At 36.2% G+C, this 14,672-nt stretch overlaps 1 long non-coding RNA gene across 1 annotated transcript; it reads right to left on the reverse strand.

Moving 5' to 3' along the window:
• Positions 1–2,124: 2,124 nt before the first annotated feature.
• On the reverse strand, positions 2,125–11,853 carry LOC113942967. The gene is made up of 3 exons (XR_003526132.1): positions 11,760–11,853; positions 3,018–3,208; positions 2,125–2,304 (listed from the first exon to the last, which is right to left on the reverse strand). It is a non-coding gene; the product is annotated as an uncharacterized LOC113942967 (long non-coding RNA).
• Between the last annotated feature and the right edge of the window lie 2,819 nt (positions 11,854–14,672).

A 14,672-nucleotide genomic window follows, 5' to 3' on the forward strand; every position in this document is an offset into this window, starting at 1 on the left:
ATTGTAGGTCCTCTTGTATAATTAAAATTTAATTAATAAAAAATATTGCCTTAGTTTTATCCTCATGTGTTTGCACGCAGATACTTCAATGTTCCAAGGGATCTCTCTGTGGAAGGGCAGCTGCACTTACTGCACAGCTTTGGCAAAAGTAACATGTGACCGAGCATCAGAATGTTACTAATTTGGATGCAGCTAGAGATTCTCCTCTTTTCTGATTACAGAGGGAATACAGTGCTGCCAGCTTGTCACTTTTAATACCCAAAACCTTTTCTCATCAGCCTTCACTTTCGAAGCCGTTACACACTTCTATGTGATGACCATTAACATTTTCACAGGAAGAATAGAATCTAATTTGATCCTTAAATCACACACTGCTGCTACTGAGGAGCTCTTGTGGTTGATCTCATATATTTAAGTCTTCAAGATGAATTTGGTGAAAAAGGCAGCATTTATTACAGATGCATTGTGGTCATGGTGTAGTAGCAAAACATAGAGAAGTAAGCTCCTAAATGGACTGTAGGGCAATCCTGTGTCTGGCCAAGAAATAAATAATTAAGAAAGGAAACAGATGTATATTGATAAGACTTTGCAAATCAACAGAATGTACATAATGGTCATTGACCCATAAGTATTGGTTCTTTCAGGAGTGTCTACTGAAAGGTCAGAACAGGTTATGCTACTTTCTCTATAAATGTCAGGGCTAAAAGTTCTTGCCATGGTAAATTGGAGCTGAGAATGCCTCTGTACAAACTGTCTAGATTTCAGAAGGCAGCATGTGTGAATAAAAATAGTTCACCTGAGCCCAAATGTTTCTAAATGCTGTTCAGGAGCTTACCCTTTTCATGAGTTTAAGCTGATAGGGTGATTTTAGTTCCTCTACAAGGCTAAATTAATGATAGTGGTTGGGAAACAAAACTTCTCTGTATTTTCTGATAAAGCCATTTTGCTGACAGTGCTATTCAGATTTTGATGGTTTTTTAAGTGTTTGAGTCAGTGTGTCACTGGCAAACTAGAAAAAAATTCATAATCCAAAACTAAGTCAATAATAATATGAATTTAAGGGGAAATAACTCATCTGCTATGTGTGTGTGTACACATGTGAGTGATGGGAGTTGAAGCTGATCCTGTCAAACACTGCATATTCTGTCTCTTCCAGCAGAGCACTGAAGCATCAGACACATGGCTAATAGAGGTTGTGCCTTTCCTGCTTAAAATCTTATTGCAGTATTGTTTCATTTCCAGAGGGTTTAGTTTGTACCTGGTCAGATCACATATGCATTTTGTTTGGTGTTCAGCAATACTCAGCTATTTCTTTCAAATCCCACATCCTCCTTCCCTTCAAAAAAGGAATAGAAGACAACATTCAGAAGCCCCTGCCAAGTAGTGAAGAAACTGTTATTAATTTCTGTATACATTTAAAAATTTTAGCTTTCAAATTACAATTATCTTATTCTTACAATTCCTTTTTCCTTCCATCACATCAAAAAAGCAATTCCTTAACTGTCTAATTATATTTCTCCTGTCTGTGTAGTTTTTTCCTTACATGTATTCCTATCTGTTATTGACAAATTGCTCTTTTATCTATAAAAAATAGATATTGTTTCTTTGACATTTTAATAATTACAAAATACCTTGAGGACATTATTCCTCTGAAGCATGTGTATGACTTTCAGTAACCCCTAATGAGTTTCTCTTGCTCATCAAGGTGAAAATATGCCCTATAATGTTGCATCTAATTTTCCTTCTTTGTCCTTTTCCTTAACTAACTGCTTAGTAATCAGATGCTAATGAGGCTATGACAGAATATTTAAATTAAAAAAAAATCAAAAATGGAGTTAGCTTAGCATTAAATGAGTCTTTGAATATCATCATGTAGCAAGGCAAGATACAGCACACTTACAGCAATACTTCTTACAATATTTAGTGTGATTTTAGAACTTTTCTTCTGTCATGTTCACCACAGGAAGAAAATGATTTCTTCAGTCAGAATGCGTTAGATGGATCCCAGTATTGGATGTACTGCCTTTAAAAAGGAACACTTGACTTTCATTTTGATAATGTGAAATGTCAAGCTGATTGTTTCTTTCCCAGATATTACCCAGGTGAGGTTTTCCCAGTTCACTTCTAACCTTGCTGTCAGCTCACTTTAATGGAATCTTATCAAACAATCTTCATGCTTTCCTGCCCAGCATGTGATCTTCCTTCAGTTTTCCTAAAATGAAAATGATGAAATCCTCTGTGTTGTTTGGCTGGCACCTGTCTTCTGAGCTGTCATGAGGTCAAAACCAACTATTACTTTCACCACTGAGGAAAGAAGTAATGAAAGAAAACTTTAATGTCCAAACTATTAACTTTATGATACTTTTTTATTTTGGATATATTGGATCTGAAGCTGAAGTTATAGGTAACTGTTTATATGTAGGCTCAATCTCCTTTGGATTTTGCAATATATTACTGCAGGTCAGGCCTATCTGAACTTTTCCAAGTCCAGATGAGATCAGCTAAGCCATTTGTGTATTTTCATGATCCCATTTTGGTGCATGTGGCACTGTGACATTCAGATAGGATAGCAATAGAGCATATGAACACATGTACTACTCTACAGATTACTTTCATCCGTATGTCTGAAGCACTTTCAGTAATGTGGGTACTTTTCAGCCAGAAAGTCCCAGTTTAAGGTCACTAAGTCACTTCTCATACTTTTTAAATGTTCATTTGTCAAATTCATCTAAAAGAAGGCAAAATATTTCAATGCAGAGCTAAACTATCTTTGCTAAACTTTTCAGAGGATCCCCCATTTCTTCCAGCTTTTTCTTCTTTTGTTATTTTAAATGCAAAATAAATCTTTTTCATTATGTTCTGTCTGTCTGAAGCAAGAAATTCCACAACAGTTAAGATGGGTCTTGTATCCCCAGCTTTTTTTTCCAAGAAGTTATCCCACTATCTCACATATGTTCAACCAATGAATTTTCAAAAAGTTTATTTAGAAGGCCAGAGCACAAAAAGCTTACAAATACTTCTCAGTGCTGTAGAAGCACGGGGCACCAGGGAGAAAAGGCAAGACCCTGTCCTCTCCAGGACTTTCTGTCTTCTCTTCCCTATCCTTCACACCTTCTCTCAGCTGCTGGGGCCCTGTACGTGTTTGTGAGGCTTATCTCTCTCCAGCATAGCAGAGAGAGATAACACAGCTTTCTCTCTGCAACTCCCTCTGCAAAAGGAAAAAAAAAATCTAACCTTTTTGAGAAGGCATTTTGCAGTCTTCCTAAGTAAAATGAGTTGTAGCTTTCTGCTACAAATTCTTCCAAAGTTTCAACTATCCCTACACCTTGAGATACTAAAGATGCTGTGTTTTTGCCATTTCCAAAAGAGTGATCTTATACCTGGATTAAATAAAGGGGTTTCAATTTCTTTGGCTTGGCACCAACTTGCTGAGTTGCCTAACATTAATTAATTAATCTTGTTTGCTCTTCTATTATCCATCAGCACAACTTACTAATACCTAGATATGTATTTTTCCATAAATGCAATAGACTTCTTTGTATAAAGATCATGAAAATACTCTAGAAATGCAGAAGTATTTCAGATTTTCTTGTTCATTTAAAGTAATTAAGACTCATTAAAGGACATCAATTAACAGAATATGAGGAGTCAGCAGCGGTGGTTTTTTTTTTTCTCTTTGGTTGTGTTTCAGTTTGGTTTTAATTTACTTAAAATTTTTATTTTAAGCTATCTTTTTTTCAGATACCTAGTGTTTAACACTCAATTCTTAGAACTAATGAAACTTCTTATTGCTTTTTAGAAAAAAAGGAATAAAAGAAGTAGAAACTGTAGTGAATACACTTAGAGTCCTAACAATACTGATTTCCTCATTTTGTGCAGGAGTTGTTTGAATGGGTCGGATAAAAATCACATGTCAAATGTGGAAGCAAACCTTTAGAAATCTGCTTTTCACACTATAATACTTTTGTGGGGTTGATATTGGGTGGCATTGTGTGCTAACATTGAAATGAAATACTGAGTGGTTTTCCAGAACTGTTTTACAGTTCACAGTTGGATTCGTGCTGATTCAGCTAAATTCAAAAATTGAGTACCCTGGCAAGAGAGAGAAAAGAGATAAGTGACCAAAAACTCAGAGAATTGTTCCTTTAAAATTTGGAGTTTGACTGCAAGAATAAAATAATCTAAGGGTAAAAATAATTAAAAAATAGAGAACGGGCCTTTAAAACCTATGTAGCTGAGAATAACAATGAAAGTATTCTTCGTATTCCAGACTGCTTTCTTTACTTTTGTAACATTACTTTTCTTACAAATAAAGGTATCTTTTGTATTGTAGTGTCTCTATTGCTATATAGAACAGACTACTTGATGGTTTTTCTGCATTCATTAGATGCTCCCATAAGTGTGACATTTTGTGGAGATTACCCTTTTTAATGGTTTCTTGCCATTCTGACTTTCTTCCCAGAATTAAATTCAAACACACATACATACATGTATCTTTTTATATGTATGCATACGTGTGTGCATATATACATGTATGTATATGTCTATCTGTGTTTCTATATATAATCACATATATATGTATATGTAAACATATATATACATATAACTTTCCATAAAAGAAGAATTTCTGAATGTGCCACATTTGAGCCTAAGACACTAGACTAGAGGAATTGACAAAGTAGCGCTGTTGAGCAGCTCTGGAAGTCTTCAGAATGCTTCACCATGCAGACAAGATTAAAAGGCAGAATGGAAAAGCCAATGGGGGTTTTTAGGTCCTGGATTTTGCATACAGCTTGCTATGTCTAAGAGATCACCTGAGCCCTTCAGAGCTTTTCTGCACCGTGCCTCACAGACTCTAAGAAGGCTTTATTAAGACCATCAGACCCATTCTGTAGACTCTCAAGCCACAGGATCTTGTAATTGTTCAGTTATCAGACAATCATTCCAGACCTGGAAACACCATACCCAACTGCTTCCAGGGTCAGTAATTCCAGGGCAAATCCATTATGTAGATTGACCCAGAACAAATTAGTTATGTGAACCTATCCCAGCTTTTGACAGTCAAAGCTTTCAGGTTTTCTGTTCTGGAAATATTCTGGTTGATCAGTCCCAGACCTGCCAAACTTGGCAGCAGTAGATTGATTGCTCTGAAGCAGCCTGGCAGGACTGGAGGATTTGCCTTTGATTTGGCAAAATGTAGTCAAACCTGAGAGGAGTCATCAAAGCATTCAGACCCAGTGAAATGTTTTTCAGTGAAAATATTTCCCCGGGAAATGTCTGGCCATCTGTACGCAAGTTGAGCTGGTTCTCACTAAGGTCATAAATATGAATTACATGAATATTTCCATTAGCATTAGACTATAATCACAGTGGGTTTTTTTGTAAATGTTAAGTCAAGGGTTTTACAATGCATACAGTATTTCTGGTTTTGACTAGTAGTCTTTGTGTTATATTTCCTTTTTTTTTGCATATATGTTCTGCATGTGTCTTCCTGAAATGAAGCATGCACTGTGTGACTGTTTAGGGTTACTGTCTATATAACATTTCCTGTGGTATCTAATACTTCCTTTACCCTGGTTGTGCCTGAAAAAGTAGCTGCCTTACAAACCAGAGTCATTCAGGTTACAAGTCAAGCAACGACAGTCCAGTTTATGACTCTTTTTTTTGTGGGACTCCCTGTTTGTTCCTGGACACTGCAGGACCATCATGGCATCAGAACACAAGATGTATGCACATTTATCCTTTTCCTGCTTGGATGTGTTCATACATTAGAAGGAATCATCAGATCTGACTAAAGTACAGATCAGTCTGAAATAGGGAAGACACTGCTTATACTAATCTGATGTCATGGAATAAATTAACAAAAAATAAAATTATAATCACTAGAAAAGAGGTATTAGCACAGAACTATGATCCTGAAAACCTCATCTGCTGCATTGACCTTCTGCCTTTGCATATGACCAAAAATTCTGTTTTAACTGGATAGCTTGATTCACTTCTCTTGTCCTTGCCTCATTAGGATTCATAAAATCGTTTCTCAGATTTTTTCTCGTCATGACTTTTACTCAAGCCCACTTTGAAATTTCTCTTTTGTGTTACACTGTTCCTCTAAAATGTGAGAATGCTAGTTTGTTTTTGTTGGTTGGGGTTATTTTTGGTCTTCTCTATAGGAAATCAACTTCACATCTATTTTCTACATAAAAGTGAGTGATGTGGCCCCCCACCACTGCCTATTCTAGGGAAATAAACTTACCAGGCTAAAGTGAAAATAAGAGGTAGCACTTCTTAACAGTTGTGTAATAGTAATGCTTTCCCCTGAGAATCGGGAGGTCTTGCATTTCATCCTAGGCCATAAAGGTCATACTAGTAAACTTAATATTCAGGACATAAAGTTGAGGATCTGACGCTCTTTAACCATTTTGGTTCATGATTGCTAATGCCTTTGCAGGTTGTGCAAAGTAGTCTGAAGAAGAACAAATAACAAAAGCTTTTGAAAAAAGCTAAGGGTATTCCTACCAAGCACTATGGATAAGGCCTCCTGTATGAGGGACGAATGAAAATTTAATCATAGCCATGTTAGTCCTAGGTCATTCTATTTGACACCATAAACATAACCAAAGCATCTGTGATACAAATGAAAGTCAGTGAATGAAATGTCAAGGTAAATCTTGGAAAATACAGCTTTCAGGCTTTCTCACACCTTTCTTGAAGGTTTTTATCACAAGATTAAAATCTAACAGCCTAATCCTTCTTGAGTGACTGGTATCTCTTACTCTATGTAAAGTGAAAACATTTTCAATATATATCTGATATGTTCATCCTGGCATCCAGAATAGGTGAGATAGAACAGTTCCCTGGGACAGGACAGTGAGAGTCATAGGCTGTATCTTCTCAAAACAGAAGAAGAATTAAATGTGTACATAGATCCCTCTTTAGCAAGCACATTTTTTGTGTAGCTTATTTTAAGATGTCTGACTTCTCTAATGAATCATATAGGGATCTTTATGATTCCAACCTTGGGACCAGTGATTAAAAATTAGGTATTGAGATGCATTAGCTCCTAAATTCCCTTTGAATCTAAGCCAATGAGACTTAACATTTTGAAATCTCCCTTGAGTAATAGTGAGATAGAAGAAAACTAAGTTTTAGTCAGTCTGCCTAAGAATAAATCATAACCCTGAGGATATATTCTTACAATACCCCTAACGGGAATTCATTGTGACTTTGAAGGGAAAGACAGAGAAGTAAAATGCATCAAAGTATTTGAGAAACTTCCAAGGAAACAAATAGAATTGGAATAAATTAGTGTGATTATATATATCCTAAAACTGTCTAAACGGACTGGTCTTAAATCATACATTATGGCTCAGTGGGTTAACTTGGTAGAAAACAAAGCATCAATAATCATCCTGAACATATAAAATTTGTATTTAAATAACACTAACTAATTATGTGTCAAAGTCAAAAAAGGAATTTAAAAAATCCTTCTTGGTCAAAAAAAGTCAGTTACATTTTTTAAAAGCATGTATATAAATACCTGGTGAATTAAAAGAGTTGAACTTGCAAACTTTCCCCAAGAAAGTTATTGAATTCCCCTCTTCACTAGACCCTCCTATGCACTTGCAAATTCCAGTTCTGGTGTAAGCTGGATATTTCAGTTACAGCAAGTTCTTGTTTCAAAGGAACAGGATTTCACAACTGGTTATTTAAACATATAAAATGTTAAGCATTTGTCAAATGATTTCCTTGAATAAGTCTGAATTTCTGTGAAGGAGACTGTCTTTTCTGCAGGAAAGAAGACTTTTAATTATCAGGATTGTACCAGACAAGCAAAAAACCATTTACTCTGATCATCTGTTATTGTGGAACAGCACTCCATAAGCCCTCAGCCAGAATCCCCATTCATTCCAGTTACACTCCTATTCCCTTTTGGGAATCCTTCTGTTCTTTGCAGAAAGCTTTCTTGGTCAAGGAGATGTTTTCTATTGAGGACTGTCCTTTCTCCCTTCCAGATATCTCTAACTCAGGAAGTGAATAAATAGGCTTTCCCTTAATTTTTTAGTCTTCGAAAATCTGTCAACTGCTTAGGGTTGTGGGTTGGGTTTGCTTGGCTATATGTATTTTAACACATTAGTATCCTGAAATTCTGTGCTGTTGGCAATCATCTGTTCATATAAGGGAGAGCCAAACACCCTTGCTATTGGAACATGCAGTTTTTTGACACATGTGCAGGGTAATAATTCAATTACAGTGACTTGGGGAACTTCAACTTACCAAACATCTGATGGAAATAGAATACAGTGGAGTGGAAACAGTCAATAGGGTTCCTGTACTGTGTGAAAGATAACTTCCTGACACAGCTGGTGAGGGAATCTACTGGGGAAATGACCTTGCTGGACCTGTTCTTTGTGAACAGAGAAAGACTTGTGATGGATGTGATGTTTGGAGGCCATCTGAGGTGTGGCGATCACAAAATCATGTGAGTGTTGATCTGCTGGAGGGCAGTAAGGCTCCATAGGGCGATCTGGACAGGCTGGATCAATAGACCGAGGGTAATTATGAGGTTCAACAAGGCGCAGGGACAGGTCCTGTGCTTGGGTCACAGTAACCCCATACAGCACTACAGGTTTGGGGAGGAGTGACTGGAAAGCTGCCTGGCAGAAAAGGACTTGCAGGTATTGGTCAACAGTCAGTTGAACATGAGATAGCAATGTGCCCGGGGGGCCAAGAAGGCCAGTGGTATCCTGGCTTGTAGCAGAAATTGTGTGGCCAGCAGGACTAGGTGATCCCCCTGTACTCAGCAGTGGTGAGGCTGTACCTTGAATCCTGTGTTCAGTTTTGAGCCCCTCATTGCTAGAAAGACATTGGGATTCTGGAATGTGTCCAGAGAAAGTCAACAAAGCTGGTGAAGAATCTAAAGTAAAAGTTTTATGAGGAGTGGTTGAGGGAGTGGGAGTTGTTTAGCCTGAAGAAAAGGTGGCTCAGGGGAAACTTTATTGCTCTCTACAACTACCTGAAAGGAGGTTCTAGAAAGGTGAGGGTTGGCCCCTTCTCCCAAGTGAAAGAGATAGGATGAGATGAAATGGTCTCAAATTCTCCTTGGTAGGTTTAGATTGGATATCAGGAAAAAATATCTTCACTGAAAGGGTTGTCAAGCATTGGAACAGGCTGCCCAGGGAAGTGGTGGACTCATCATCCTGGGAGGTATTTAAAAGACATGTAGATGTGTCAATGAGAGAGTCAGTTTAGGGGTGGACCTGGTAGTGTTAGATTAATGGTTGGACTTGATCTTAAAGGTTCTTTTCAAAATAAATGATTCTATGATTCTACATTTTGTCCCTGTCAAGAGAAGCCCTCTGGTTCATGCTGTTGCTTAACTGGAGAATTTCAGTTCTAAATACCAGTTGACATGGAAAATGTTTTTGTTGAGGTATCTGTGTGAAGGCTCTAGAATCAATTTCTCTGAAGGGTGTTTTAAAGGTTATAGTAAAATGAAGATGTACGAAAATTAGTGCTGTATTTTAGTAACATTTTTCTTTTGAGGTACTACGGATTCTTTCAAAATGTGTTATAGCTTCCTTTGTGTGCAGACCTTGTTGTATAGATGATAATAGAGATCTTTGAAAAGAAAAATGTACCTTTGACACCATGGTGATTTTATACAAAATTTGTTTCACAGGAGAAATGGTAAGTGGTTAGGCATTTCTGCAATATTCTTTTTCAATGTTTTCTGGATTAAATATGTCATGTTTCCCTTCAAAACAACTTATCACAGTGTAACATAAAATATAAAGACTGAATAAAAAATATTTAAATTGTGACAATACTTAAAATACTGAAGTGGTGTCTTTCTCTTTTTATAGCCCATGAAGTACTTAAACCAAAATTCAGAAGAAACATCTATTTACTTGGTGAAAAAACCTCACCCCACCTCTGAAAATCTAGTGCTGGATTTGTGCTATCATGTATGGTACATCATGGTGTAGCCTTCATGACGTTAATTTTCATTTTTCTTAAAAGTCTGAGTCTTGTGAGTTCACTGTAGCAAGGTGTTATCATCCTTTTCCATTCCATTTGTTTCCTTTCATCTGATGAGGTCAACTACATATTTTTAAAAAAGAAAATACATTCAGTGGTTTCATGTGCTGTTTCCATGGAACACAGGCACAGAAATTTTATTGTAGTGCATTTTGATATATTTTGTTTAATTCTCAATCAGAGAACAAAAACAAATGTTAAAAGCTTGTGTGAAATACACTTTTCCTCTTCAGGTTGTCTGTAAGAGTTTTCAAAATATTTTAAGAGGAATCTGGCTGAAAAGATTGTCTTTACCATACCAATTTTGTCAGTTGTCTGAAAATAAATGTTTTGAGTATTAGATCTACATTACTACCCATGAGTGTACATATCCATGAGTGCACAGTGAAAAAACTTATATTTATTTCTACAAATTATGTGCAGACAGCAGCTATTTTGTTAATTTTAGCAAGTTAAATATATCTCTGCAAGGCTGAGTAAACGAACAGCATAGATGCCCTTTGGCAACAAGAATGATAAGTGGCTTCTATGGTCCCTCCAGTAGAGATCAAACTGACAAGAAGCAAAAGGTGGAAAACATAATGAATCTAGCCCATGTATGTGTTAGATTTTGACATGCTTGTCTATACATCAATCAATAGGATTGCACCTCTGAGGAAGAGAAAACTAACAACACTCAGATCTGGATCCCTTTCCCCACCCATGACGTGGGGCGGTCCAGTTCTACTTCCATTTCCATCTCAAGAACCATTGCGACGCCTTGAAGGATGGGGAAAGGGAACTCCAGGGGTTTCTTCAGGGTTTTCTTCTGGCCCTGAGCCTGGAGGGGAGAGGTGCCCTCCCCTCCCCCACCGCGCATGGCTCCATGGCAGGCACAGAGACCGGACACCGGGCGTGGAGAGGAGGCAAGAGAGCTTTATTGTGGGGGACGTTACATTTATAGGGTTTAGGAGGATTCACAGAGTAACCAATTAGAAGTCTCAAGGGGCTTACAGGAACACCCAATCACAGGAAGGAGTTAACAAAGGCCAATGGGAAACACCTCAGGACACCTTCCCAGGACATTCCTGCATGGATAACACTTGTCCTGGGGGGTGCTGGGAAGAAGAAGCATGTGTTTGTAAAGAGACCACCAAAAGCCATTTTAAGACATGTTTAAACAACAGTTTTCCCATATAATGCAGGTTTAGTGCCACACTCAGAGATGCTACTTGAGGAGACCATGGACGTCATGTTGCATTCTTTCCTTACATTTACATAATCAGTTGCAGCTCAAAAAAGGAAAAGATAAGAGCTAGCAGAGAGGGAGTTTTCAGTTCTATTGAAATTCTTGTTTTGTGTCCGGTATGAGAAAAACATCTACTACAGTTTTTGTATCTATCACTAAGATGTAAGCTTGGGAAAATAAATTAATGCTCTAGTGAGTAGAGGTACTTTGGTTGTTAAATACTTTCTTGATACATATGTTTGTTAGCCCAGTTTTGTTTCGGTAGGTACAATCCCTGAAGGGTAAAGACAAGACAGACTACAGCTTGTCTGTAAAGGTAGAGAATGAAGGTATGCAGCTGGATACTGAGAATCAGAATCATAAAACTGATCTCTGTGACCAAACTGCTTTTATAGAAAATCAGTATCGTAATCAGAAGTTATCATGTTGGAGACTAAAATTAACATCTAATAAAATGACTATTTAAAAAAACATAGAGAAGAGAAAGCCATACCTCAAAACCTTCCCTCTTAACAGTCATTATAGGTTGGGTAATCATAGATATCCCTCAATCAAGATGAGTATTGCTGAATTGGCTCACCTTGGTTAATTAAGAAAAAAAAAAATTACCCAAATATCTAAATCAAACAAAAAACAAAACCAAAATACATATTAACCCCCCCATTTTTTACTGAAATTGTCAAATCATTTCAGAGAGCCAAGTAATTTTAGATGGCTTATTCAACAAGCTACACATTTCTGTCTCGGTACACATATCATAATATTTGAAATATTAGCAGTTCTATGCATTTGATTAAAATTGTATACTGCAAAGGATTAAACTTTGACAGGACTATTCTATAGCCAGAAAGCAATCTACAGAGAAGATACTAAACCAGTCTATTAGCTGTGCAAGTAATTATCTTCATATGCATTTGTGACATTTTAAAACAGCAGAAAATTTTATTCTACTTATACAGTTCTGAAGTACAGTTGATTAAAAGACTGAGTTGTAAGTATGAAATTGTATGCTGTCATTCTAACCCTTTGTACCAAAGAAATGTTTTGTACCAAAGCATTCAATACTCCAGTTGGAGGCACCAGTAAAGCCTGGATAAGCTTTGACATCAAATTGATTAAGCTACTCTAATAACATTTATGATACATAAAAAGCAACACAGACAAGTTTTGTACTAGAGGTGATTTGAAAAAAAATATGTTCACTTAAAAAAGACAAAATATGATGTTTTGAATCAGTCCATTGATTTTACCACTTGGTTAGCTCTGACTCATCTATAAGCTCACCCTTCTAATGTAATCTTTCTGTGAATGTTACAAGTACTTACTTATATTTTCTCAGAATTATTTTATGGCAGATGCTGTGGGATTTTTTAAAAATTTTTGAGTTAATTTTAAAACTATTATTGTTAGGAATATATCAGTATAGAACCATCCATTCCATGTATATCTTCAAGCATAGTAAACCATACAGGTTCTCTGCTAGAATTGGTTACTTTTTATAATGTGAATTCATTCATTTGTCTTTATGTTCCTCCATTTAGAAGAATAATGTAAAATACTACATTCATAAATGATCCCTCTGTCTAGGAAGAGTTACAATGTCTGTTTCTTGGTCATTTACCCATTCTTAATTAATCAGACAAGGAAAAAAATAAAATAAAAGAAAATACACTTTTATCACTGTCCTAAAGGAAATCCCTTAAGGACAAAAGACTTCTAGTTTTTTCATATATACACATTTCTAACCTACCATGTCTGCAGACACCTCTGCCATATCTTGTGATAAAAATGGTGCTCAGTGCTCATTAAAAGCCTTCCTTGACTGTTTCCAGAGGGTCCTTTTGTAGGTTCTAATAAATATTGCTTTGTCTTGAACATAAAAAATCCCCGTGTATAAACCAAAGAGAGCCACATGACATGGTTCATACTGTACTCCTTTAAGATCACCCTTGAAAAAAAAAAAATCAATGCTGGTTTCATAGTTATGCATTTAGCAAATAGGTATGGCACTAAAAAAAAGCCCTCGGATTTCTGATTCCAGAAATCATAATTTGACCTATATGGAGGAAATTAATTTTGGATGGAGGATAAATTATCTGTCATTGTTTAATGATGTGTAACCAAAATGAAACAAACTGTTATTTTTTTCATGCACAGTAAGTACTATGTCTGCTGCCACTGGAAAGTCAGCATTTGCCAGTGGTTACCAACTGTTAGCAGTGGTAAAAGTAGCTGAAATTATGTCATTTTCTTTGGTAATAACAAACAGCATAATCACCAGTGTCTGGTTTTATATGTTCATTCCAATCAAAAAAAGTAATAGACTGATAGTAAGATGAAACATTACAAATAAGATACTGTAGTGGAGGTTATTCTGAGATATAGTAAAATGTAGAGAGTTAAACACTGAAAAACAACAGAGTACTATTCTTGTGGGAATAAGTAAGGGACTATTCTGAATCTAGAGATGAAGTGATGAGTAAAATGCCAACAAACGTCTTGGGTACTGGTTGAAGCCCACTCCTAATTGCTGTTTATTGAAACCTGAAATGTTACTGTAGACTTTCTTCTAAATCCAAGAATCATTTCTGCTGACTCAACAAAGAAGCATGATCCCAGCTAAGCTGAAACTAGAAATATGGGACAAATTGGCATTTTCACCTCAGGGATGCCTTCACAGTTTGAAACACATAGTAATAGGGAGGTATTTTATAATCAAGAGTTGAGAGCTGACTATAATGACAGCAGCAAGGAAATTGTCAACAGAGAAAAGTAAAATATCAGATAAAAAAGTTTGGTCATATTAGTAAGTTTCTTTTTCATTTTCACATTAAAATATTAATGTGCATTACACACAATTGCGTTTGTTAACATAACCATATTATGTTACAACCATATTATGTACAACAAACCCTTCACTTGCAATATGTCCTGCAGTACATGCTTTGTATTTACATTACCCATGGAAAATACTCTACTCCAGCTGAGTAGAATAAACTAAAACAAACAGTTAGTTATTTCAGAAAACTGTATTAAAGATGCTTCATAATTTCCATACTGTATATTATTTTCTATTGTGGAGTTTTACTACATACATTGTACATAAACTATCTGTTAAATAATGGATCTTTCTTCCTTTCTACATCTTTTTTTTTAACTTTGTTACAAATGAAACTTTAATAAGAAAAATTCTAGCTCAAGGTATGCTGTACTGTCCATTTTAAAGTGCTTAAAAGCTCTGACAGCCAGTACTAGCATAAAATTTGTTAGGAAGAAAAAAAAAGAAGCAATAAAAATACTCGTGAATGTTGGTAGAAAAAGCTACATTTTCTAAGCTTAATGAAAACTGCATCAACTGTTCATGTTTCTTGACTTCTTCCAGGCATGTACTACTTGTTTCCTAGTT

This window comes from Corapipo altera, unplaced genomic scaffold, assembly GCF_003945725.1.
Source record: "Corapipo altera isolate COAL_440 unplaced genomic scaffold, ASM394572v1 2b, whole genome shotgun sequence".
NCBI classification, from domain to species: domain Eukaryota; kingdom Metazoa; phylum Chordata; class Aves; order Passeriformes; family Pipridae; genus Corapipo; species Corapipo altera.